A 26,983-nucleotide genomic window follows, 5' to 3' on the forward strand; every position below is an offset into this window, starting at 1 on the left:
ATGACTCTGCTTTTTTTTAGTTGACAGCAGTTACACACAAAACCCTACTTTCCACGTATGATTCACCCAAAGTAATCCATTTCAGCTGTCATGCTTTAAAGGTAGACTAAGCAAAATATTGAGGAAAGCATGCTCTTTTTTGAACCAGCTGAGAGCAGGGTGCAAGGTGTAAGGACTAGGAAAAGATAGTGATCATCAGTTATTTGTTGACTTCATCAACTCTTTGTTGGCGTGCTTACACTCAGGTTCACTTGCAGAATGGGGAATACATAAAATTTGTCTATAGGGCAAATTACTGTGAATGTGATTATTGTTCTCTGGTAAATAATCTGCAAAACCTCCCTGATTTACTGCTTTGTGTCTGATCTACCTCAGCCTGTCTTTTCTTTCATTTTCCCTGATCAAACATGCTGCTGTGTTTCTTATGTTGAGCCAGGTGTGAAGAGCCAACTTTTAATGTGACATTTTTAAAGACAGAAAATAATTGCTTGTTATGCAAAGTTTGCTTTTATGATGCCTATAAGGATCTGTCTAGACAGTGTTATAGAGGTTCTAATTATACAGTATGTTTTTGTATTGAGCTCATAGTCATGTGTGTTAACTTTATTAGACCATGTTCCCTTGTGAGGTATTTCTAATATTCATCCCAGAAATGTTAGTCTGAGAAGAACAAGACATTCCTGTAATACTGCAAATAAACACAGTCCAGTAAAACACAATACTGGTATTAAACCAGCATTGTGTTTTACGTTAATTGAAGCTTCAGATTTCAACTATGTGAAATTTGGAAAAAGAAAACATTACTGGTGTTCGGGCTACTATACTGGGTTTCATTAGTCTCTGCACATGTACTGAAAGCAGTACAACCACCCAGGCACACTTGGGGCATGTCCATAAAGGTCTAAATTAGGTATGAAATTAAGAACAAGAACACACAAGATAATTATCTTCAAGTCAGTACGGTCACCTGAATATAAACTGAGACACAACACACACACATGAATACCCATAGGCACACACAGTCTAGAAGACGGATAAAAATACACAAACACACAGACACTGCTCCCCCTCCATCTCTCTCTACGTCTGACCTGATTCCTCTAATGAAGTGCTGTTGATAAGCGTAATGATTGTCCAAGCCAGGCCTAGGAAACATATGAGGACAGCAAATGTGCAGTTATACATCACAATTGACATTTAAAAAACTATTAGCTCATAAAAAAAAGAGACAACTGCACCCTTTTTTAAAATTTATTCTTTCAGACTTGATTGCCATCTGGGATTTTTAAATACTCTTGAAAAACATAGAGAAATATATTATATATCACCATTAATGAGTTTTTATATGCCTGAAATTTGACCGTTTTTACTGTGTTGTATCAACAGCAAGAGCCAATGCTTACAAATATTTAGTGTTAACTGACCTTCCCTTTTTTAAATGTCAGATGTCCAATGGTCAGTAAATGCAGCATGTTATGTACTTCTATATGTTCACATTTCCTACCAAAGGCAAAACAAAGTACTTTACATGATAAAAACATTTTATGCATATTAAATAAAACAAGCCTTCACACAAAAAATCTCTAAAACACAGTCACACAGAAGTCCATCACACACATACACAGACTGCAGTTAACCCCCCCCTTCCCATTTTACATAAACATGAACTCCCTAATTTATGTCTCTTAGATTAAAAAATAAATAAATATAAATAAATAAAAAATAACTAAACAAAAGTAATAAAAGTAATACATATTAAAAGTAATAAATTAAAAATAATAGTTGTTCTAAATCATCTCTTCCATGTTCTAGATCATAATTCAGAATTCATGTATCATCTCACCAACCTTGTCCATGGTGATATCCGTCATAAAACAACCAGATGTGATGACTGAAGTTAAACAGCCAACAGTGATGAAGAAGCTCTGATAAAACTGATGATCTGAATAAAACATGTTTTTCCTTTTATCACTGAAGTGTGAGTGTTTGTGCAGCAGTGATAAAAGTCCTACAGCAGCAGCACCCAAAGTAAACACCTGCTGATAAAATAGATCATTGGCTGCTTGTTTTAAAAGTTTTTCTTCACTTTTTTACATTAGATGATCACTTTAGTTGTAATAATGAGTTAAATATTTCGTAAAATCTAGACCCTCAAAAAGTTGCATTTGTGCTCTCCTTTACCTGGTCAGTGATCCTGCCTGGTCCCCCATCAGTACTTTTCTAGACCCGCCCCTGCATAGCTGAAATTTAAATCCTTTCTACCACCTGTCAGCTACTTTGTTATAGAAGGTCCTGCCAAGAACAACACTTTGGGGTGAATATGTGATGGTGTGAACCATGAACCGCTAGTTTCCGCCTTCTCAGCTGAACGCTTAACAAATGCAACAAAAAGCAGATCAGCTGATTGCCGACAGGCATCGCTGCACAAAGTGAGATGACCAGAGATCCACTAGAGCAGACACGGTGCAAAATGTAGCAGGGCTGTCGCAAGTTTATAAAAGAATGTAGGTGGAACTGCCCCTGCATACCTGAAGCATAAATCCTTTCTACAGCTAGATCCTTTCTAGCTACTGTGTTAGAGAAGGTCCTGCCAAAAACAACACTTTGGGATAAATATGTGGCAGTGTGAACCATGAACCGCTAGTTTCATGGGCTGGGCTGTCGCAAGTTTAAAAAACAGCCCCATTCTCCACAGAGGTGACGTCCATGTGTTGCTCTATTAATGCTTAGTCTATCCATAGAACCACACTGCTGATTTTTCCATTGTGCTTCTACACGTCCCACCGTCATAACAGAGAAATGACGGATGTATGGGGCTCGTCATGCCGCGCATGCGTTAAAAATTTTAATGCAGTTAATTACATAAATTATTGGGGGGTAAGGGAATTGGATTGGTGCATTTTGGCCACCATTGGTTTAAACATTAGCATACAATAATTTCATTTTGAATGAGTTTTATTTTCTTTGAAAATTTAAATAATTTGTAAAAATATTTCTGTGGTTGCACTGCTATATGCAGGGCAGGTACCCGATTGGGTCAGTTGCCTTGACTTTACACCCTTTATCATCTACTCTCTAAGACTTGATAGTTGAACCTGGCAGGTGAGAAATGAACATGTAAAAAATATTTGTAATTATAGAGACAATCTTGTTTGCCCATTTTTTTTTTTTACAAGTTGCAGAACAATTAATTGCTTTTGTGCAGAAAGTTGGATAGGGAGTTTTTACCACACATCTCTTCATAGTAAATCTTCTGATTATCTTAACATTTGCTATTTGTTGTATTTTCTCTTCAGCATCAAAAGAGACACATAACCTGTCATGACTTAATAATTGGTCATTTCTACTTTCCACATTGTTTGCAGATCAAAACAACAAATTATGTTTTTATTAGACATGCTGGTTTTTAAATTTCATTGCCTTGGGTGGTGCAAGACCAGCTTTTTCCCTCTGAGAAAGAAAATCTGAGTAAAAAGTTAGATTTGTTGACTTACTTCAGTACACTCTTGTTTCTAGCTTAAGTTTGACATGAAAGACCAACTCATCTGCCAGAACTGAATGCTATCTTTAGTCAAAACAGATGCCAAGCCATTCAGCATGAATGTTTTGCTAGATATGGTTTAGCACACCCAAACCATGCTGCAGGTGTTTGACCTATTTATAAAAAAAAGTAGAAAAACAGAATATCCCCATTGCAGTACACAGTTGGCAACGCTCAACAACAGCTTGTAAATGACTTATCCCACCCATATTGTTAAGTGTACAATGAGTGTTCATGTGGAGCTCACTGGACATGATTCTGAGAAATCTTGTCAAACTGACAAGTCATGTCAGATTCAAGTTGCATAGATGAATCTAGTCAATTTGGAGTTTAAAAATTTAATGGTCTTAAGCTCAGACAAATGATAGCCAATAGGTTGGCGTATATTTACACATGAAATGGTTTTAGTCCTATTTTAAAGTAATTTGGACATCAGTTTGGCGTTCATACACCCAAAAGAGACTATATCAAGGCTGATAAGAGTTAGGAAGCAAACGCACGAATCAGAATCTTTTGGTGAACTCTTTTAAAAGTGATCTAGTTTGTCTTCAGAGACCCATTGCTGTCATTGGAAGACATTCTTTTCTATGTGATTATTTACCAATGTAAACATGTTGCATTTCTGCCTGTATTTTCCACTAAATCTGCACTTGAACGTACAGATATCTGAGGTTATAATTTATCCCTGTGAAATAAATACAAAAAGATTTAAGCCAAAGGAATAAAAAAAACTCTGTTATGCCAGCACTTCTCTTTCTCTCGCCCCAGGAGACTTTATCTTCCCCTCCCTCCTTTGCTTTCTTCTTTCCCTCCTACGCTCAACTCTTTGCCACACGGTCTTTTTTCAATGCTTTTTCATCAAGTTAAAGGATTCTTCTTTATTTGTGTTGAATAAAGAAACAGTAATTACAACTGGGCTGCTTACCTCACCACAAGGGACATTTGTTCATAGAGAGTGGTCATGAACAGACAGGTAGGGTTGCTAAGGCATCTCTTTCGAATTCTCTCACTGGCCAATCACAAGTAAGCTCTGTTGTGGCAGATTTTAATCCATACATCATACCAAAGCTTTTGTTTAGACTATGCATCTTGCCCATGCTAACTTTATAATAGCTGGTCCAGTTAAGGAGAGCTATAACTGAACTCTTTGCCCTTCTGTAGATGCTCAGATTTAATCAGCTGTTTAATTGGCCGTACTGGCTGGTTACAGACAAGTGAATAATTTAAAACCAGAATTGTTTGCTTAAATCAAGTTTGATATATATCATTGTGTCAAAATACTGAGGTCAAAGCAGGAAAATAATGGTAGCTGGTGATAGCCCGTTTTGATTATGTTGACTGAATAATTCGCCTAGCATGGTTAAGATCTGCTGCATACTGGGCAGAACTGTAAATGGCCTCATTTGATGGATGAAATGTCGACATGAAAGCAAGTCATTATTGTTGAATTGTTTAACACACAAATAGGATTCAATCTAGTTTGAAGAAATGGCTCTAAAAAGGCCTGCCCATTCTATTTTTGTGGATTTAAAATGCTCTAAATATGTCTGCCAATCAATAAATGACGACCCTGAAAAGCATTATCCAAATGAAAATATGAAAGCTTCCTAAATTCATTGCTTGCTCAGCTTTTTGGTCGTGTGGTCTGTTGTCCTGTCTGTAAACAAAATGTAATTCAACTGCAAAGCATTTTTAATGATAGTATGATAGTATAATACTCAAGATTCAGTGCGTAACAAGACCTGTGATTGATATGCTCAGGCTGCTCTCTGTTATCATCATTAAAACTATCAACTGCTAAACTTTGTTTGGAATCACAGTATTGTCATGGTTGCGTGGCATGGAAAGTGTGGACCCAAATGCAGACTGACAAAGGCAGAAGGCAGAATAAGATTTTAATAAACAAAAAACTAACCTTACAAAACAAGACTACTGAGTCAAGAATGCATGGCAAAAAGACTACGACACATGAAGACCACAAATAAATTGGCAGAGAATAAATTAAGCTGAGGGGTATATATACACAGAGGACTAATGAGAAACAGGTAAAGTGAATAAACAAATCAAACCAGGTGAACTAATGAACAGGAAACAAAAAGCATAACAGAATACATGAGAAGGAACCACAAAAAATACAGGAAACAGAACTAATTACAAGACCATAAAAACCAAAAAACCAAGATCATAAACGAAGATCATGACAACTATAAGGATTCAGCATTTGTCGCTGACCTTGTTAACCTCTTAAAAACCTAATTATTTAGATCATTTTACATGTAAACCAAGGTATAAGCTGTAGATATAGGATGCTGGATGTAGGATGATCAAGTTAAAGAATGTGGAAAAGAATAAAAATAAAAATATGACTAAGAAGAAATGAAGGTTGACACATCAAAGAAAGATCGATGGTTTGCATATCAGTGACACAGCTTCAAATCCAAAGCATGGCCTGACTCAAAGACGGGCTTTGAGTCTAATTTAGAGTTTAAATTGATCTTGTGCAGCAATTTAATCTGAAAGGGTAATCCTATATTGTTTATACAGTCAGATTTGATGTTAATCAGATTTCAGATTTGAAAGCAGTAAATACTTTAGGTGAGGCAAGTTTATTTGTATCGCACATTTCATGTACAAAACACTTCAAAGTGCTTTCCTTGAAACATCAAAATCATTGCAGTGGGATGCAGAAGAAGCCTTAAAAAGTACATTAAAAACAAACTTTATAACAAAATGAAAAAAGACATAAGCTAAAATAAAATTAAAACAGGAGGAAAAGTTGCAGTGTGAGGAACTACCGGTTGTTTTTGGGCAAATAGAAAAGTTTTTAACCCTGATTTACAACTGCTGAGAGTTTCAGCAGACCTGCAGTTTTCTGAAAGTTTATATCACATGTGAGGAGCATAAAAGCTGAACGCTGCCTCTATGTTTACTTCTGACTCTGGGAACAGAAAGTAGACCTGACCCTAAAGACCTGAGGGATCTGGTTGGTTCAAAAGGAACCAGAAGATCCTGAATGTGTTTTGGTCCTAAACCATTCAGTGCTTTGTAAACTAACAGCAGGATTTTGAAGTCAGTTCTTTTGAGAGACAGGAAGCCAGTGTAAAGATCTGAGGATTGAAGATATATCATCTACTTTTGTAGTCTTAGAGGACTCGAGCAGCAGCGTTCTGGACTAACTGCAGCTGTCCGATAGACTTTAGGGAGACTAGTTACTATAGTATACTATAGATAAATGCATGGACAAGTATTTCTAAATCCTGCTGAGTCACCAGGCCTTTAATCCTCCATATGTTCTTTAAGTGATATTAGGCTGACTTCACAACTGTCTTAATATAACTGCTAAAATTCAGGTCTGAGTCCAGGACTACCCCCAGATTTCTGACTTTTTTTACTTTGCTGTTTGAAGCTGAGTACTGACTTTTAATCTTTCTTCCTTGGCTCAAAAATTTTTATTTCAGTTTTGTTTTTATTTAACTGAAGGAAGTTTTGACACATCCAACCTTTAATTTGATCGATACAGTAGATCAGTGTTTGGATTGGACATGTCTCCTGGTGAGATGGTTACGTATGTAATTATGGTAATGGTTTTTCAAGAACAAATATGGGGAAGTACACAGGCTACTTTTTGTTCATTCAGGTTTATAGTTACCTATAAACACAAAGTAGTGGATACAGGGGTGACATGTATCCTAACCCTGGCATGGAAACGCTGCTTGATTTTCTGAATTTTATCAGTAAAGAAAGAAGCAAAGTCATTACAGGCCTTGTTGGATCAAAGTTCCAGGGTTACTGACACAAAAGGATTAGTCTGTCAACAATAATGAACAAGGCACCTTGTAATGGGTCAGCATTAAGGGCCTTAGAGGTGAAGTGGTGAAAGCAATGACATTTGGGTTAGCTAGTCAGGAAAGGGATAAAGAAGCAGTAAAAAGAAGAGAAGACTTACTAGAAAAAGAGAGAACAAAATTTACTTTAAATGAAGTCTGTAGGAAACAAAGGGAAACATGATAGGGAAAAGTGGCAGAACCTAGCTGAAAAGAGTCTAAACAGAGGAAAAACTGGACCCCATGACACTGCTGGGAAGCTAGCTGACCTTTGATTCTGCAGCTCTGGCTAAAAACCAGGTAAAACTACTATGACAGTGCTGGGTAAAGAAGCCACAGCTCTTTTGTCTGAAGCATTGAAACATCAAAACACAATTCTATCAGCGTTAAACATTTTGTGTGAGTAATTTCTTAATTACAGTCTTGTATATTCTGTGGTGAAGTAGAGTAACCTCTTACTGACCATAAATTTCTTTGGCGGCTATTACAGGAATAGACAAAGTGCATGATTTTGACATATGAATAAACAGAATTATGGGCAAACATTTGTAAAAATCCTAGACTGCATGACTTTTCTCACAACTGCTGAACCAACTAGATTTTCCAGACATTACATTTTTTATATCCTTATAAGAAAAAGTCAATGTTAATATTTTGTCTGTACTGAGCATTTATTTGTAGAAGCAGAATCTCCTTCCCATTTCTAAAGAGCCTCCTTGTAGCCATTATTGGCAAAATGGGTGGCAGTTTTGGGGTATGTTCAAAGTATCTAACCACTCACCATGACGGAAATAAACTGTACAAATAATTATTAAATCATCATCAACTAGTAGTCTATTAACAGACAGTACCAAAAAGAACTCATTAAAACTGTACAAACAAAGCAGTTATGGGTGAGTGCTCTGCTACTGGATTAGTCCATGCAGAACTAATACATCTGTAATGGCAGTCACTAGGATTTTAATATTAGAATAGAATAGAATAGAAATACTTTATTAATCCCTTTGGAGAGTCCTCAGGGAAATTTGGGTACCAGCAGCAATACAACACCAACAGTAAAGCAGGACAAGCGCAAGACACAATATATACAGGTACAAAGCAAAATAGAGGCAACAAGGTGATCTGAAGCATGTTTGTTGGTTGCAACTTCATTACACAGCAGGCCTTACTCCTGCCTTTAGACACATCTAGGTCCTCCATCAAGTCTGTCATTAGACTTTACCCATTCTCTGTTGCAAAGGTCCTGAGTTAATTATGGAGAGCAGTGAGTGAGGATCCTCATCAGTTTTCTGAAGTACTTTGTCTCTCAGGGCAGACTTGTTGTCTCTACCTTCATTCCCTGTCTTAACTATTCCATTTCCTTAATCTATTTTAGTGTAATATCTAAGCACTTAGTACAGGTGTGACACAATGACATTGAAGATGCATTTAGATCTGAACAGGTAGGCCACATTACCTACCACATTACCTAGAAGTGGTCAAGCAAGAACACGCCTCTGGCATGGATTCAGTCCATCCTAGAGATAAATTCTGGGAACACTTAAATGACCTAATACAGCTCCACACAAGCAGTGCATTAGCACCTGGATGTTTCTTACTCTTCAGGTTTCCTGAAAAACTACATCAAGCAGAGTCACATAAAACCTGACATTCACTTCTCATAGAACTTTGGATCTGTCCTGTTGTTTCTGAGAGTCATCTTTTAACTGGCCTCAATGTCCACAAGCTTGTTACAGCTTGCTTGGTGCATTTTATGGCAGAAGAAAGTGACTACATGTAAGAAAAGGCACATCTGTGGAAATATATAAAAATTATTTTGGGCTAAAAATGTTACTGAACTTCGTCATCGGGACCCTTCAACTTTTAGAAACCAGGGCTAAAGACATGCATGCAGAATCAAGAGGCAGGAGATGGGCAGATGATTTTAAAAAAAAATGCTGCCAAGGCAAGAAGTTCAGTTAAAAAAATAATAATAAAAAGCAAAACTCAGATGACTGACAAACTGACAAACTGACTGACTGGAAAAACAAGAAAGATCAGAGAGCACCAAACACTGATCTAGCACAGAACATAGGAAAACCTGGAGCACTGATACAGAAAACCTGGCAATGAATGAGAAGCAGGTGGTACAATTGGCAACAGAAGCTAACTGGAACCAAGCAGCAACCTCCGCCAGTAAAATGTGAAGCCTATGCGGAAGTCTAAAAAATTGCAGTTCACCCCTCATCCGCTAGGGGCTGGCTCCAAAACAATTAACCCCCATAGACTCCCATGTTAAAAAGACCAACTTCACAGCAGAAATAAACATGTTTAACGCCTGGTACAAAAAGTTTTGGTTTTTGCTCAGCTGTGATAAAGGCTACATGTTTATTTAAATACAAATGGAGTAACTAAGATCACATCACATTTTCTCACTCAACATCACCAAGGGTACATGTTAGCAACAAAAAAAAAGCATTAAATGTGAATGACTTTAATCCTTTCAAAAAATGGAGAGAATAATATTTAAGGAAAAACTACAGAGGCAGTAGTTTTTAGCATTACAGCTGATGCTGACTGAGTCAGTTTGGCTCTACAGTATCCCCTGCCACTTACCTCACGCTGCATCTTGGATCCATTCTCTAACTTAATCTAAGTTGAATGAAATACTTTAGGCCTTGTTTTATATCAGAGGTTTTACAAGTGCTAAAAGTCTGTAATTCTGATGGCTTAAACGTGACATGGATCATGACCATGGATGGAGTTCACATAGCTGTCTGCCATATACTGTTAAAATCCTCTGCAGTGTGTGAGGTCTATCAAACCTTTTACCCTGTCAAAAAGGCAGGAAACCAACAAAAGTGTAAAATGGAATCCTATTATGATTGTATGAGCTGAAGCACACTGTGAATATCTGCTTTGTGACAAATAGTTCAACCTATGCAAATGGAAGTCAGTGTCTATGTATGCCTGTGTTGCTTGTCAAAATTCACATAAACAGTTAATTTAAACTTACCTTAAAAATGTTCCTGACATATCTGCTCAGCAGTTGTGGCACATGCAGTGAATCAATCCTTAATGGTAGCAGCGCTGGATTTACAAAGGGAAAATATTTGACATGTGAATGTGTGCTCTACTCTATTCCACTGCATGATGAGTTTATATTAAACAGTTGCTTTTGTTCTCACTTTATGTACGAGGATGACTCTAACAAGCATATGTTGATGGTAGATGTTTCATACATTATTTATACACTGCTCTCAGCATGTTGGCAAGCCATGATGTACTCTGTAGGAAGGTGTAAAATAGGATAGCTTGAAGGAGAAAGCTGTCAGTGGTTACAAGAGTGTACCTGTATGCAAGAATATCTGAATGGCATCCAAGTAGATTTGCTTGGATTCAGTCTGCAGATGTGAGGGTTAACATGGCACACGTATCAGGTGAGACTGGCTCCATTATTCCAATACTGTAGTGTGTCTGCATCAACATTCGGCCTGTTTGACACCTCTCTGCACCTTTTAATGGCAGCTAACAGGATTATAACAACAGTTGGGTTCCTGTGAGGGTCTATGCTGCCAGAGGGGGGGTTTGAGATGTAAGTGCTTACTTGTGACTCATGCAGCCTGGTGCTAGCGCATGATGGAACACTGGATCCGTGTGGAATATGTACTATCAATGTTGTGAGCATTAGACTGTACAAACGGTGTATTTTTGTTGTGACTTGTTTATGGAAACTGATTTATGCCCCGTGTGGTTGGCTTGTTTAACTTTGACAATGAGTGAGAAAATCTCTAACAGATTTGTTTTATGCATTGAATCAAACAGTTGGCTATTTTTTTTTCTATTAAAAAATCTATTAGTGATGATTGTTTACAGTAACTTGTGACTTATGTGTTGTATTTATCTCTAATCAGGACTTGACATTAAAATTAAAATACTGAGCTTTTTTAATTAAGCGCTTCATCAGAATGGACTGATTCAAAATAGGTGATCAGATTACTGACAAAATGAGTGCATTACAAAATGAAGTTTATAATGTGGATGATTAAACTGCTCCGGTCCACTTGGTGCCTCTGTGATAATTCATGTGTAAAAAATTAAACTAAAGAAATCACAAGTATAGTGGCCCCATCACATTTCTGTTAAGTAGTGACAAATGTCATCTCATGAAACATACTTGTGACTGTTGATATTTAAAATTACGAGTGAGGTAGACATCTGCAGTAGCAGCATAAAGAACGGCTATGATTTTGGTTTTGAGTGGCTTTTTGTGAGAAGTGAAGCTAACAAACTGGTTTGTGTGTTAAAAGAAAATATACGTTCAAAATTTGATGCGTTCAGATTTCACTTAAATGTCTTTTTTTTCAGATCATAATATTGTGTTTGCTTGCTTGTGAGTTCTTGTCTTGAGCTGTGGATGGACGCACATACAAATGTGTGTTTTTGCTAAATCTTTAATTGTATAGCTTGCAAGCTTTTGTTGGCTTTGAAGTGCTTCACAGTTGCATGCAAAATGAAAGCAAATAAAGATCTTGTGGTTTAGCAACAGTAAAAACTAAGACGAGCACGGAGGGATGAAAATGGGAGAAGATTAAGTCATATTCGGAACGATTGAGACCCTGTAATAAGTGTCATCACAAATTGTGTCAGGGAAAACGTGTTTGTGTAGTTAAACCAGAAAATGGGAGAAAATGCTGTATTTAGCTCCTCTTTTTTTCTTTACTGGGGTGGTTCCTGTGGTCACTCCTCTCATTTTGCAAAGCCCCATGCGCCATGGGAAGAGCCCTCAAGGTACACAACAAACAAGGACCATGCGCAGCCACATAATAAGCATTTCCTCCGCAACATGGCTGACTGATCACAGAGTCCAGACGCTGGCCTTGGATAAAAACACAGACTCTCAGCCTCTCCAGATAAACATGCTGTCTGGGAGGAAAAAAGACAACTTTCATAAGGTTTCTGAATCTGAAAAGACATAAATGAGGCATCCAGAGGTATGAGATAATTACCAAAGAGAGTTTTCTTCAAAGAAGCTCCATTAAATGCAGCAGTGTTGTCCTGGACGTATGAAAGTTCTGTCACAATTTTACAGTGAAAACCACCTTATTCTTAAAATCATATCACCAACACCAAGTCAGACTGGGTCTGGCCAGGTTCCTTGTTAATGCAATGTACTCCATGACACATTCTGATGCCTTTGTTCCTTATTATAGTTGGTTTGTACCTGTACATGCAAACATCTAAAAAAGGTTTGTAAGCAAGGTTAGCTTCAGCTCTTTATCAGGAAAGTCTGCTGTTGCCATGTGAACAAAGGGGTTGGAGATCCCTTTTGATTATCCAGTCCACACATAAATATTAACATAATAGGTGCAAACACCCAGGAAACTCAGTTATTAAAATATATATGTTTGTTTGTACAGGGTCTAAATCTCAAATTATGTGCTCATAACATGGAGCATAAAGTAGTAATGCTTTTTGTACTTTCCATCTCTTCCAAATTTACTTTCCATCCAGGGATTTTTCTAAAGATTATGGGCCTACAGAAAATATTTCATGGATACTTCTATCATATTTATTGTGTGGAAATTGAAGATACGCATAAAAAAGCTCATTCCTTTTATTTCTTCCATTTGCGTTTAGATGTGGCTCTTTTAGGGAACTTTGTCAAAAGTACTAAATCTCATTTCTCGTCTTTTTTAAAGAAAGGATAAAAATGTTTGTCTTTTTATTTAATTCTGCATATTTATTAATTCCATTTCAGATATTTCAAATATTGCAGATATTTCTTAATGATATTATTTTCACGATTTGAGGTGGAACTGCACGCAGCTGAAGGATGAAAAGGCAGGAGGCAGACTGGTGCAGGAATAAATATTTTAATCAAGAATCACTTACAATTGAACAACAAACTGAAGCCAAGGGGTATAACTACAATACGGAGCTAATAAGGAGCAGGTGAAGTGACTGAGCAAATCAAACCAAGTTAGCTAATAAATAGGAAATAAAACAAAGTGAAGGAACTACAAAATAAAACAGAAAAGAAAAGTCAAAATGACAAGACTAAAAACAACCAAACCCCAAATCCACAGACCATGACAATTAAATACGAAACCTGGCACACTAAAATGTTTTATCTTAACAGACACAACTTCTAATAAACACAGATGGGTGAAATAAATACATAGTTTTGTTTATGTAGGTTTTATGGAAAATTATTTAAAAATAAAAGAAAAAAAAATTTTTTTATGGTGTTTTAAGTTTCTCGTGGCTGGACGTTGCTACATGCGTTTCTTTGAATATTCCTCTATCTAGTATAAAGGATATTGGCCTGCAAAGTCCCTGTACTTCCAAATACACTCAAATTAATTGAACAGTATTGCTTGTGAAACTGTTTAAAGGGCTTTTGATCAAGTAGATTAAAATTTGATAGAATTTATTTTGTGGTGTTTCAAGGAGACTATTCTTACCAGCAATGTAATTAATTTTTCTATTAGGAGTATATATTCTGAGTTTGTTTTAGTGGAATACCATGAAAACAAAGATCTATGGATCAGACCTTGTAATAGGAAAAAAAAAAAACTTTAATCCAGTTCTTTTACCACCTAAATATCCAACATATCACGACTCTCATAAAATAAAATAAAAAAATAAATAAAATAAAAGCTATCCATCTATAAACTTAGTATTTAAAATGCATGCATTCTTCATTCAGCCCTGTTTAATCCAGTACATAAAATTGTATAGGCTGCAGAAGCTTTAGTTCTCTAAAGGATATGAGTTTTACCATAAAATCCTGGAAATGAGTGTCAGAAAAGTAGTTTGTCTGAGGCTAATGAGGAAATGGCAACAAAGAAGATGCACACTGGATTTTTCCAGAAAGGTACCAATGATATTTACAGCAGTAGTAAAAAAAAATCACCTTGATGAAAAGCATGGAAATTTTAATAATCTCCTCTGATGTATGCATGTCCACTACACTGTTTTCTGTTTATTCTTTATTCTGTGTTGTAGTACTTTTAATTCCATGGTACCCAGGGAAAACTAGCGCCTGAGTTGGAAGTGTTAATTATGTGCGACTTTCTAATTTAGCCACTGCAATGCGTTGGCTGACTCAACATCATTATGCTTTTTTCATTGTGTGGATGGCCTGTAAACTGGCCCAACAGCTTTAACATTAGAATCACTTAATGAGGTTGACCGGTGTCACTTTCACTATACTCCACATAATGAAATCATGCTGATAGCTAGTTTAACCTTGTTTGGTTTGCATCTGTTTACATATTGCTGATTTACTGCAGCTGTTTCGCTCTGCATTTTACCATAGAAACAGTGCTATTTAATCTATATATAACTCAATATTAGCCAGTGTTTTGATGGAAAGGAAAAGAATGTATTGTCTCTAAGGTGGATACATACATTGTATCTGAAAATATGCTTTTTAAACTATGACAAAATTCACTGGTTTAAACCAATACCCAGTTTTTACTAACAATCCTAAATCACTAGTCTGTCCAGTTTTCATGGGTCATGACTTTAATTTACTCAGACTGAAGATGCTTTTATTGTAACTCGTTTTTGTGATGGTCACCGTGGCCTGCTTGATTTTAAGTGCTGTTTATCCCTTACCCCCCTTCTCTTTTTTAGGACCAGAAGGTCTTCCTCTCTTTGTGACAATATGACCGTCAGTAGGTGTCTATCTAGAGGTGTGAGGGAATAACAGTGTGCCAACATGAAGCTTTGGTCTGTGTCCTGAGGACTGAAACTGGGAGTTGTTGAGCTAAAATATCCACTAGTTTGACAGTTGGTCCACACCAACAGATGCGTGTAGAGTAATTGCTTTGTGTAGTAGTCGCCCTAGAGAGCCCTCTGTCCCACCTCAGCTACAATTAAAGCTTGGTTATTCATACTAAATCAAACCACTTCCTTAATATAGCATGCCAGTTGGCTTCAACTTGAGTTTTACCTCAGTCAAGTGAGAATGGTAAATCTGACACGTCCAACATCTGGCTATATTTTAGTGATGAGTAGTTTCTTGCAGGGAAGAAAAAGAAACCCACAAAAACATTGCAGCAATATGCTTACACAGACTGTATCAGATAAATGAGCATGATTAAATATCACTGGGAGTGCAACAGTATACTGACTATAAAAGATAGATGCTCTTGGCATATAGTTTGAGAAATGACACTTAGCTTTGTGAAACCAAAGAGTATACGATAGAAACATGGTATTTAAAAAAAGAAAAGAGAAATATTGAAAAAGATTTTTTTAGGAAGATTACTTTTTATTTCACGGCTTTTGGCAGAAGATGACAACAAGACTAGTGAGTCTTTCAAATGTCTTTCCAAGAGAAAACAAGAAAAATGGTGCAGTGGGTACAATAACTCGATTATTAACACAGCAGATGTGCTTTTTGAGATGTCCGGTATCCATTTCGAAAAATGACTATAGGCAGCTTCTGTATGAAAAACAGATCCTGTCAGTTTTCTTTGTATCACTGGAAGATCAATGATCTCTAGGCAGATTTTTGACTTGAAAGCTCAAAAAGCTGTAAAACACAGGAGGATGAGCGGAGCTCTGAAGCCTTTCAGCTGGATACACATCATAGTTGATTTGCTGGGACATTGTGGAAATGGTTTCCAATTTTTGAAGCATCCTTTAATGGAAATAATATCAAACTTTTCCCATAAAGGTGGAGCACTTAGCGGTGCCATATCAGCCTTAGAGTAACACAGGCTTGTGACACATTGTGACTGATTCCTAGCAGCATAAATATGTTATTTAACTTGTGAGAGAAAGAGAAAATCTTGATAATGTAAAAAAAAAAAAACAAAAAAAAAAAAACTACAATGTAGTGACAATAACAATAAAATATCTGCTCACCACCCACAGCATTGCATTAACATATTCATAACAAAACGCATGCTGGTTTGTTTAATTCATTACAGCTCCTGCTTGACAGCCTTTTTTATTATGGGTGAAAATGATACTTTCTTCAAAGCTATATGGGAAAAATCTGTTACAGTGTAGTCGTGTTGCAGAGTAATGTAAACATAGCTTAGTGAAACTGTCTGACTGGTTTTCAGATTCATTTCATTACTGTTTATTGTTGTTGGGTTATATCAGCCATGTAAATGGTTCATGTTCCTGTTTTTCTAGAAAGAGCAAAAGTGAAGCAATAAGCCATGAAATGACCCCTGTTTGAGAAGGAGTCAGTGAGTCAGTGCTTCTTTACAGTCAGATTTCATGGTGGCTTTGTACTCACGGAAACCTCCTGTTTATTGAAAACACGTGTTACTTTTGTACGATAAGGTGTGCCAATTCAGGAGTGTGTTTAACCCTCACTGGCTCTTTCATCATACGTTGTGGATGGAAATTCCTGCCAAAAGTACATGTTAGCCCAGCATACAAGGTTGTTGCACCTTAGCTAAAAATTGTCAAAACATAAAGCTGACTTCCATGGATTTTTCCGCCCTTCAGCAGGCATACAGAGCAAGACCCTGCTGGCACTTTTGCTCTGTGATCTTGTGGATAAACCAGGCCCTTCAACACAGCGAAGATTATCTCTTTTCTCAGAATCTGCCCTGATTGTTTCCAACAGAGTGCTTCTGTCTGACTTTATCACCTGAGTATTGACTTTTCTGAAGAACCATCATCTGGTTGGCCTGTCTCACCTGCTTTAGGGTCATCTGAAATGTTTTCATTCACGCTTCCAGCAGTCTGTCATGAAAACATGACAGCAGTGTATATGCACATGCACGGTCTTACTGAAGCTCAGCCTTAAACTGCAGCAGTGATTTTTGCAGTCACTATGACATTGTCTTCTTTAGTTCTTTATCATACACGGGGTGCTGGTGCAACATATGTATGAGAGACAGACTGTTGACAGTGACCCACTTAGCTGTATGCATTCCTGTGGGGGGGTGACAGACCTACCGTCAGCTAGAAGAGTGAACAGTGCTCACCTGCTGTCAGTATGGTGACTGACACATGCCAGAACCTGTAACCTGTCAGAACACATTAACTGTCATTTTTGTTTTTCTTTTTCCTTGCAAAAGACATATAACACATTTTACAAATTGAGATAAATGTTTGAAATGTGTGTGGCTGCACGGTGGTGTGGTGGTTAGCACCCCAGCCTCACAGCAAGAAGGTTGCTGGTTTGAGCCTCACCTGGAGGGGTTTGAACCTGGGAGGCGGTGGCTTTTCTGTGTGGAGTTTGCATGTTCTCGCCTTATATGCGTGGGTTCTCTCCGGGTTCTCTGGCTTCCTCTCACCGTCCAAAGACATGCATGTTAGGTTAATTGTGTAAGTGAGTGTGTGAATGGTTGTTTGTCTCTCTCTGTGTTGGCCTGTGATGGACTGGTGACCTGTCCAGGGTGTACCCTGCCTCTCACCTGCTAAAAATGCTGGGATAGGCTCCAGCTTACACGTGACCTGTCATGGACTAAGTGGTACAAAGAATGAATGAAATGTGTGTGTTTTTTTTTTGTTTTTTTAATGTAGAACAATGGTGATTGGTCATGGCTGCCTTCATTCACTTTCCAAGGTGAAAAATTTTAAAATCTTGATGACAATGAGCGAACAAAACTTAGCACAAAATGTAAGGAAAGGTAATACTACTTTTTGTTGTATTATACATCGTTGGAAAGCCTGATTGTTCACCTTTACAGTAACGTGTATCTTTTGGACTTCTGTAGCATAAGGAACTCTATGGGCTGGGGCTGAACCGCTGTATAGCTATAAGAAATCCACTAATCAGTGAGGCTAACTGGAGTAAGAGGCTTTAATTTGCTAGGGAACATAAAGATTGGACTCTGGAACAATAGAAGAAGGTCGTGTGGTCTGATGAAATGGCCACTACAGAGTCCAGACCTTAATTACACTGAGAATCTTTGGGATGTGCTGGAGAAGTGGTCGAACTCTTACATCATTAATACAAGATCCAGATGAAAAGTTAATGTAACATTGGATGGACATAAATCTTGTGTGACTGCAGAAGCTAATTTAAAAAATGCCACAGCGAATGTGTACCATAATCAAAGCTAAAACTTTTTAAACTTTTTTTTTTTTAATGGCGACTTTTATTTAGCCAGGCAGTGCAAACCCATACACTAAGAAAAATTAATATGTACATCACAACATAACCGGGCAAATGCATTATATGCAAAGCTCCACTTGCTTTTAAACTCTTCTCCATTTTTCCTGCATTTGCAATAATTTTTGTTATTCTTGTTGACTGACATGGATATTATTCTACTTTTAGGAAAGAGCTAAATAATCAGTCAGAATGAATGCAGATCAAACAAGTGGATGATGTCACTTTATGAATAAAAAGAACTGACAACCAGTGCAGCGGAGCCAACAAGGTACTGAAGTAGGCTAAGTGCAGAAGCTTGGGCTGCATTGGGTTTAAATTTTTATTTATAAAACGCCTTTTGTATAGTTTATCATACACAAAATATTGGAATTCTTTGCAAAAGTTTTAAAGATTTCAGCAGTTTTTATAAAGGTATGAAACTAATGGGCTCGGCACACTGAAGGTAACGTTGCTCCTTCTCCATTCATTTCCTATGGAACTTGCATGATGAGGCCGAACAATTTATCTGGTTCAGCCCTGAGGTCCGCCATGAAAGGATGAGAATCCACATGCTGTTTCCTTGTTTGTAAAATAGGATGAACCCAGGGTTGTCTTTCTCTTTTGTACAATGGAGTCAACAGCAAGATTCCTGTCAGTTCTTCTGATCCTTTATCTGTCATGTCTTGTCTGTCATGGACTGTTTTGAAAATGTCAAAATTCACTCCAATCATAACCAATCAGTCAATCAAATTTCTTGGAGAAAAGCAATCTCAGAGCGCGATGCACGACACTGCCACAGTCGCTGCTGTTTGTCGCGTCTCATGTGTTTGGTTTCACCTGGGTGGCGATGAGTTTCACCTGTTGCTGTCATGCGTCAAGCCCATAATTCATGTTGCATTAAATAAAGTTAGACAATTTGACAGTTTTCCACCTACAACTTCCATATATACAAGTGTGATGGCCCTGTTGTGTCTCTGCAGCCACCTTATGGGAAGGCCAGATCAGGAGCTGGGCTTTAGACTGGTAGAGCACCTAATTAACACTCTTCTCCAGGTTTCTGCTGTGTCACCTGTGTTTCAGCAGAGAGACAGAGACTTTTGTAAGGACAACCAGATTAAAAATAGAAATTGATACCAGGTACTACAGAAAAATACAAGAAAACAGCCAAAAAAATAAATAAATAAATAAAAAAGACAGATATTGATCAGAGGGGTAGCAAACGTTTATCTTCTGAAGCAGCTTTGAATAGAAACAAATGTATAGTGGTTTTGTTTTAGAGGTAGTTTACTTATGTTTATTTGGACTGACAGTCTGGTAATTCTAGCAAATGTCAGAAAAGCTGTGGCACAGATTGTTCTGAAGGCCACCAGACATCCTTAAAAACATTTGGATGAAAAGTACAGATCCATTGTTGTGGCCCATTTGCTGTTGGAACAGCTCCCCTGAGTTAGAGTAAGTGTTGTATTTATCTCCGCTTAAATGGATTTGTCCATGATAAATTCACATAACAGCTCGAATAATTAAACCAAGGTAGATAACAAACGCAAACAAAAGAATACAACTAGAAAAGGTACCCAGCATCACAGCAGAGCAGAACAGTAAATAAACTGAACTGCTGGAGAGGAGAGTTGGCTGTTATCAGGGATGGCCAGCATCACAACTTCACAGCTCTCATCCCCCTTTAGCAATCAGACAGTAACATCCTCACACCTTTTGTGGGTTAAATTAAGTATTTACTATGGACAGAAATTGAGTGATGAGAAAATTGTTATTCTGTTTTGAAAATAACAATTTTCTACTATTTAAAGACAAAAAAAAAAAAAAAAAAAACACAGTTCCTCTTGAATCATCAAAAACTATAAGTTAAACTTTAAAAAAAGCTTTAAAAACGTTTTAGAGCCAGTGCAGTGTAAATGGATTCAAAAGTTTTCTACTATCTAGGGAAAATTTCACACCTCAGAGGAGCCAAAACTATCAGTGGTGAAAATTACAGTTGCACACCTTTACAATTTGACACCAGCTCCTGTGAAGGCAGAGAGATGCTAATCGTCCGCCTACTTAATCCAAAGCTGTACTCCACAGACTCTTGCAGACACACACTGTCTCTGTTTCAGCTTATTCAATCTCCTCTAACCTCGGTCTCAGGTACCTCAGAATTATTTTTCATCCTTAGTATATGCTTTGTCTTGCCTTCATCACTCAACCTTCCATGTCCTTTCTGTTTCCTTAAAGTCAGTGAATGCATTTGAAACTTAATCACTTTTAGGGGCCACTGAGGTGCTCTGGAAGAGCATGTGCTCAGACTATTAAAACGAATCGGTCATGTTCAGATTTACTGCATGTTTCACCTCACTTTCATATCACTTATGTCGGTGCTTGGACTACTTAATTTGTCCTGGGTCACGTAAGTTTACACTGAGTTCATTATGTTCCAAGGTTGGCTGCCCATTAATTTCCTGGTTTAAAGTGTGTTGGCTCTTCAAAGGTATGACTTACAAATGGTGCTGGTTGTTTAAGAGACTGCAGCTCATACAGCATTGCATTTGTAACCGTATGTGGCGATCGGGTGTCATGCATAAATTTTTTGGATTCAATGCACAAAACTGCAGCAAGTTTGTTGCTTCAAAAGTCTGCAACTCATTAGGAGTGTTCATCTACTCATATTGTGGTGGAGCATGAATTTTTTTGACATGAGTTGGAAAATGTATGTTTTTTTTTTTTCTAAAATGTAAGCTCTTCAGAGTTGAAACCTCATTAGCTTTGCAGGGGTCCAATAGTAGAGAAAAATTAGTTGCGGAAAGAATGCATTGAAATTGCATTACAGAACTGAGAAAGGAAAATGTCTTTATTTTACAATTTACAGAGAAATTGGTACATATTTGTTTGTGTGCCAATGCACCTATTTTACAATCTCTCATGAGTTTGCCTGCACCAAGTTGTACCATTCTTACAGCCTCAGTCTGACATGGTCTCCACTGTGATCTTATAAGACCATCATGCACAAACATTGGTTGGCCAATAGGGGATTGTTTTATCTCTAAGGAAATCCCCTATCTTGAACATAACCTGCCCCTGTGCAGGTTAGATTTAAAGTGCAGCTTGAAGGTGGTATAGACCAGTAAGAAGTGACTCACCTTTGTGACATTGGAAAAAAAAACAGGGTTAAACCCGAAGGTACCAAGCTAAGCCATAAATCCTGCTTTGTATTACATGCTTCTGGTGTTCTCTTTGCTATTGAAGCGTGTGGTGTCATCATACCAAGGTCTAAAAAGTACTCTAAGACCATAAAAGATAAAGGTTGTGGGTTCCAGTGTGGCAAGTGATTTAAAAACATCTTAAAAGTTTAAAATAAATCATTCCAGTGTAAGGAAAATCTAAGTGGTGTCGATTTCAGAAGACTGCAGGCTTTATGTAAGAAAAGCTGCTCTAGCAAGAGTTTTTTCTGCTAAAGGGGTAGAAACAGCTTCTAGGACAAAGGATGTATTAACCTTTTCTTCAGAGGAACATTAGATCTATTGATGTTTTCGTTGAATAAATGTTTGGAAAGGCTGTTTTTTTCCTTATTGCTGTGTTCAAGGATATCATTATCTGTAGGCTTTGTATGAAAAAGGATCAAAGTTTTAGTTACACAGAAATGTCAAAACCAACAATGTCCACTGAATGCAGTTATGTCTCACTGGCTGCAGTTGTTTCATGTGCAGTCATGTTCAATCTCTCTCACACACAGTAGGGTAGAGATAAAGAAGCTATACCAAAGGCATATTTAGTGGAAGAGCATTACACTGTCCTTGACCTTTCCTATAGATTTTAGTCTTTATTGTTTGTCCAATTTGCTCTACGTGTTTTCCAGTTCACTGCGTCTATTCAAGCCCTTCTGCAGTTTGTTCTCATTTGTGCAGAGCCCACTCCCATTCCCTGCTGTTTGCAGTATGGTTGGAGGACATCAATGAGGTCTATGCAGCTGCTGCCCACAAAGGAGATCTTAAATGACACTTTATTATCAGGGATAGATGCTTCACAACTTAAATTAAATTACCTACACATGTTATACACCATGATTTATGGCATTCCAGGCTAAAATCATAACTGTAGATTCAGTAAACACTCATTTCTGACCGGTCACAAATGCAATTAATTTTTGAAGCCATACTTTACACCAGTAGCAGATGATATTGCAACAAAAATGGTCCCATTAAATCAGCAACGGTCCAGTAAAACTAGTCCAGTAAAATAGTTGGTCCACAACAAGTCTTTTATCTATAAAACCCATTTTAAGGGAAAATTGCAGGATTTTAAGAGGTTAAACAATTTTTCACAGGGAAGCTTTGAACAGCTCTTTGTCATGTGCAGTCCTCTGAGATATCACTAAACCCTAAACCTCGCTCTAATTTCTCTTATACTATGATGTAGGTCCCTCAAAAGGAGTATTTCCCTTTTGACTTTCCAGTTACATAAATGTCTGCCACATAAGTGTTTTAATTATAATTTCCCTTCATAGTCCTCCATTTATAATCAATTTTACAGTCTTACCAATATACTGATAGCTTGGAAATCAACCACACACTTTTTTTTAACATAGAAAGATGAAGCAAAATGAGGAAAAAAAAGGAAAGTTGAAGACATAACCACAGTACCTAACTGCTGATCTGCTGATCTTTGCAGCAGTAAATGCAGTAATTTGCCAGAGAAGTGGGAGGAGAGGAGTCGATAGTACATTTTTCAGAGCTTACAAATATTCAATGCACAATCACTCCTTTTATCACAGCCTCAGACGTGCTTGTTTCTGAGCTGAAATGTCAAATCTCAGTTTCTTAGTGAGAATATAGGGCACATCGTGCACAAGTCGAAAACAGGGTTTGTGTTATTTCTCTTTTTGCTTCTCAGTTTGAAGAGGCTGAAGGAGTTGTGACAACAGTTACAAAGCAGTGCCTTGTTGTGACAAAACTATGATAACTAGCAAAGCAAAAATCCCTTATTGGCTGTCACCTGAGTTTGTTGACAAAATTTTGAGATTAACATGGGAAGCACTTTAACCCTTTAATAAATGGTGCAATAAGTAAGTAAATCTGTTTCCATGTCTAAAGGATGTCTCAGCTCTCAATGGAGTAAAGATGAACTCCACTAATATTATACATGTCATGTAAAAGTTATATAAAGCAAATATACTACTTGCTTTGCTCAATCAAAATAATTGATATCACTTTGTTCATGATTGCTGACTGCAACATTTAACTCACTGCAGGCTCTTTTTCATTTAGATATCATTGTGTATTAAATGGAATTTTAACATGTAAAGCTACATTTAATCTGAATCTATTCAGGAAACGTATGACCAAGACCATTTGCATTTGAAACTCATTGCTACTCTGCAGTACCTCCTTACACTGCCTGAGGCAGCAGTGTGCTGATTCATTCTGGTTTTAAACTTTAACCCATCTGTATTACCATCCAGCCATTAGTGACTACCATGCCTGCTATTTCCTCTAGTTTTCACTAAAGTAAATCACACTTCTGACTCCTAACTTATGCTTAATTCTTAATGTTTTTTTTTCTCTTAAATCCAAAAGTGAAAGTCATGTCATATGTTTTGTTTCCTGCAATATAAATACAGATCACTTGGTTTCTTGCAGCATAGATCTGTGTTATTGAGGTATTCCAATACTATATATTAATTTTCTTTAATTAGACAATGGGGAGAGTAGTGTTGAAGTCTCAGAAACTAGGTTTTATAAAAGGAGTTGAGTGTAACTTGTTAATGTGTGTATTTCTGCATAGACCTGTGGCTCTGCAAGCGTTTCTCTTTGAAGAGGAAATAAATCTCCTGCTTTCATTATAATCTCTTTGGCTTTGATTATTTGCCCAAAATAGATTGTGCAAACCCAGCTGTGTAGCAAATTAGTGAAGTTCCTTCTGCTGCAAAGTTGTGTTTTTCTTTTCTTTTTTTAACTATAGATTTAAAATGAAAAACACTTAATTCACATGACAGTAGATTAGTTGCCTCATTAGCCCATCAGTATTGATTAATGATAAAAATTCTCCAGATGAACAAGGGAGAAAAAGCTGTGTTAGTTTTGGTTTTGCCCTCATTATTTTGGAGACACGGTGAATTGCTGTTTTCCTCTAAATGGGAGCAATCTCATGAATAAATTTTTGGGGCTCGGCTATTAATGATTTTGAAACAAGACGACAATTAGGAATCAAACTGAGGAAACCAGAAGTAATGCTTTTTTGTTTGCTTTTTCTGTGCCTTTATTCTCTCCGTAAAGCACAATTAACTAACGGAGGGCCACACTGTCAAATGGAAAATAAACCACAAAATTGTCACTGTTTGGATTGTTACTAATAGCTGTGAAAAACATCACTACTGATGCTGTCATGGTTCAGCGGTTTATTTTTGCATTTGATCACCACTATCTGATTTAACAGAACTGAAGTCCTAAAAATTCCTATATATATATATTTATTAAGGAGTATTTAAGACGTTGGCTTCTGCCAACTATAAGTGACACAAGTTTCTTTTCTCGTTAGTTTATTACTTTGTGCTTTTAACCAATCCATCAAATCTAAATGACAGAATAACACGAGTGATTTCTACTTTAGTGTGAACTGTACACCCTGTACTTATGAGCACTACAGGTTGCTCCATCATTGCAAATGCCCAACCAGCTCTGACAGCAGGACCAGTTCTCTGAGGTTTAAAGTGACAGTGTGCCTCATTCACAGACAGACAGGCTGGGAAATCTGCAGATAGGTTGTCAGTCACGTTTCTTTTTAATCTGTCCTGCACTGCCAACGTTGATTCACCTTGCTCATCTTCATCTCCGGCTAAAATTACGCTTGACACTTGCTCAGTTCAATTACCATCTATTGCTGGTAGTCAGCAGTGGTGCATGTCTCTGCCCCCTCTCTGATAGGCTTTGCTATTTTTTTTATCCCCTCACCCCCACTCTTCAGCTAGAATACTGTGCCCACTCTCAGGAGCATCTCTCACTATGCCTGTCAGTGAACTGGCACCTATTATACAAAATAATCAAACCTCATGAGAAATTACTTTATGATCAGGGTGGAAATAACTGCAAGTCACTGTTCTTTCATCATACGGACACATGCCAAGCTGGCCTCAGTTTAATTAGGAGCAAAATATCCGATGCTAATTTGACTGGTACGATAAGGGCCCCTCACAAAGAACCTTCTTACTACTGAAGGGACTATGGAGTGGGTCAAATAAGCCTATTAAAGAGAGCTAGAGATAGGGAGAAAGCTGTTGATGGAAGCAGGGCAACAATCCGTCAAGGGAAAATTTAACTTCTGTTTAGGATTTTTTTTCTAATTTGTATCCAAAAGAACATCATAACTTTAAATTGTAATTTTATGAACCTATTTTGGATTTCCTCTGTTATGGAATGAAATATTTTTCCCTTTTTTGTTTTAATTCTGCCAAGATAAATAAATAAATAAATAAACAAGTGCTTCTCCGTTTAGCTAAATTTAAAACAATAAAAACAAGTGAAAAGATAAAATAAATAAAGACACAAAGGAACACACAACTCACACGGTAATAAAAGCCAAAGAATAAAAATGGGTCTTTAGACGAGACTTAAAGCACTCCTCTGTGGGGGCAGATCGGACATGGAGGGGCAGAGCGTTCCAGAGTCTGAGGCCAACTACAGAGAAGGCCCTGTCCCCTCTGGTTTTAAGTCTCGTCTTAGGCACCACCAGCTGGGACTGGCCCTCGGACCAGAGTGCGCGCTGGAGTGTAAATTTGGAGGCAGTCGGTAATGTATTGGGTGGGGGGGGCAGTCTATTTAAAGCCATAAATACAAACAATAAAATCAATTCTAAAACGTACAAGCAGCCAGTGCAAAGAAGCTAAAGTAGGGGTGATGTGTTCACATTTCTTGGCCTCAGTTGAAAGTCGTGCTGCGGAGTTCTGGACAAACTACAAACGGGAAATTGCGTTATTGCTGATGTCTGAGTAAAGAGCGTTGCAGTAGTCCAGACGAGAAGAAATGAAAGCACGCACAACCTGTTCAAAAAGATTAAAAATATTTCACTTTTGATAAAAGACGAAGGTGATAAAACCTCAATTTTAAAACAACATTTACCTGTTTGTCAAGTTTAAAATTACGGTGACGCCGAGACTGGTGGGATGAACATAATTTTGGAAGGGTCCCAAGTCAACACAATGCCAGCACATGGAATTTACAAAAGAACAAAATCCAAATCTATAGACAATAAAAAACAAAACAGTGAGACAGGAAGTGGCACAATGAGGCCAACTGGCTCTCATTGCTAGAGAGGACACTAGAGACGTTCTTGTCACTATTAGCTTTCTTTCATTTTAGAGGCTGTCAAGGTAATTTCAGGCTGGTTCTGAACATGAATAACCCCTAAGCTCTTTCTTCACTGTTAAAATAGTTTTGCAAGTTTTTAAATGTCAGAGAACAGCTATTTATCTTCTACAGTTTATATCAAGCGAGTAATTCAACATGTCCCTGCTGTCTGTGCTGCTGCGTGGTGGTTCTGAAAGGGAATTTGGTGATTAGATCGTTTTACTCT

At 37.4% G+C, this 26,983-nt stretch overlaps 1 protein-coding gene across 1 annotated transcript in view; it reads left to right on the forward strand.

The window, feature by feature from the left end:
* Positions 1–26,983, forward strand: part of nav3 (neuron navigator 3) — a 382,473-nt gene that overhangs the window by 111,914 nt on the left and 243,576 nt on the right. The gene's annotated exons all lie outside the window — the stretch shown is intronic.

The sequence above is a fragment of the Melanotaenia boesemani genome, chromosome 23, assembly GCF_017639745.1.
Source record: "Melanotaenia boesemani isolate fMelBoe1 chromosome 23, fMelBoe1.pri, whole genome shotgun sequence".
NCBI lineage: Eukaryota > Metazoa > Chordata > Actinopteri > Atheriniformes > Melanotaeniidae > Melanotaenia > Melanotaenia boesemani.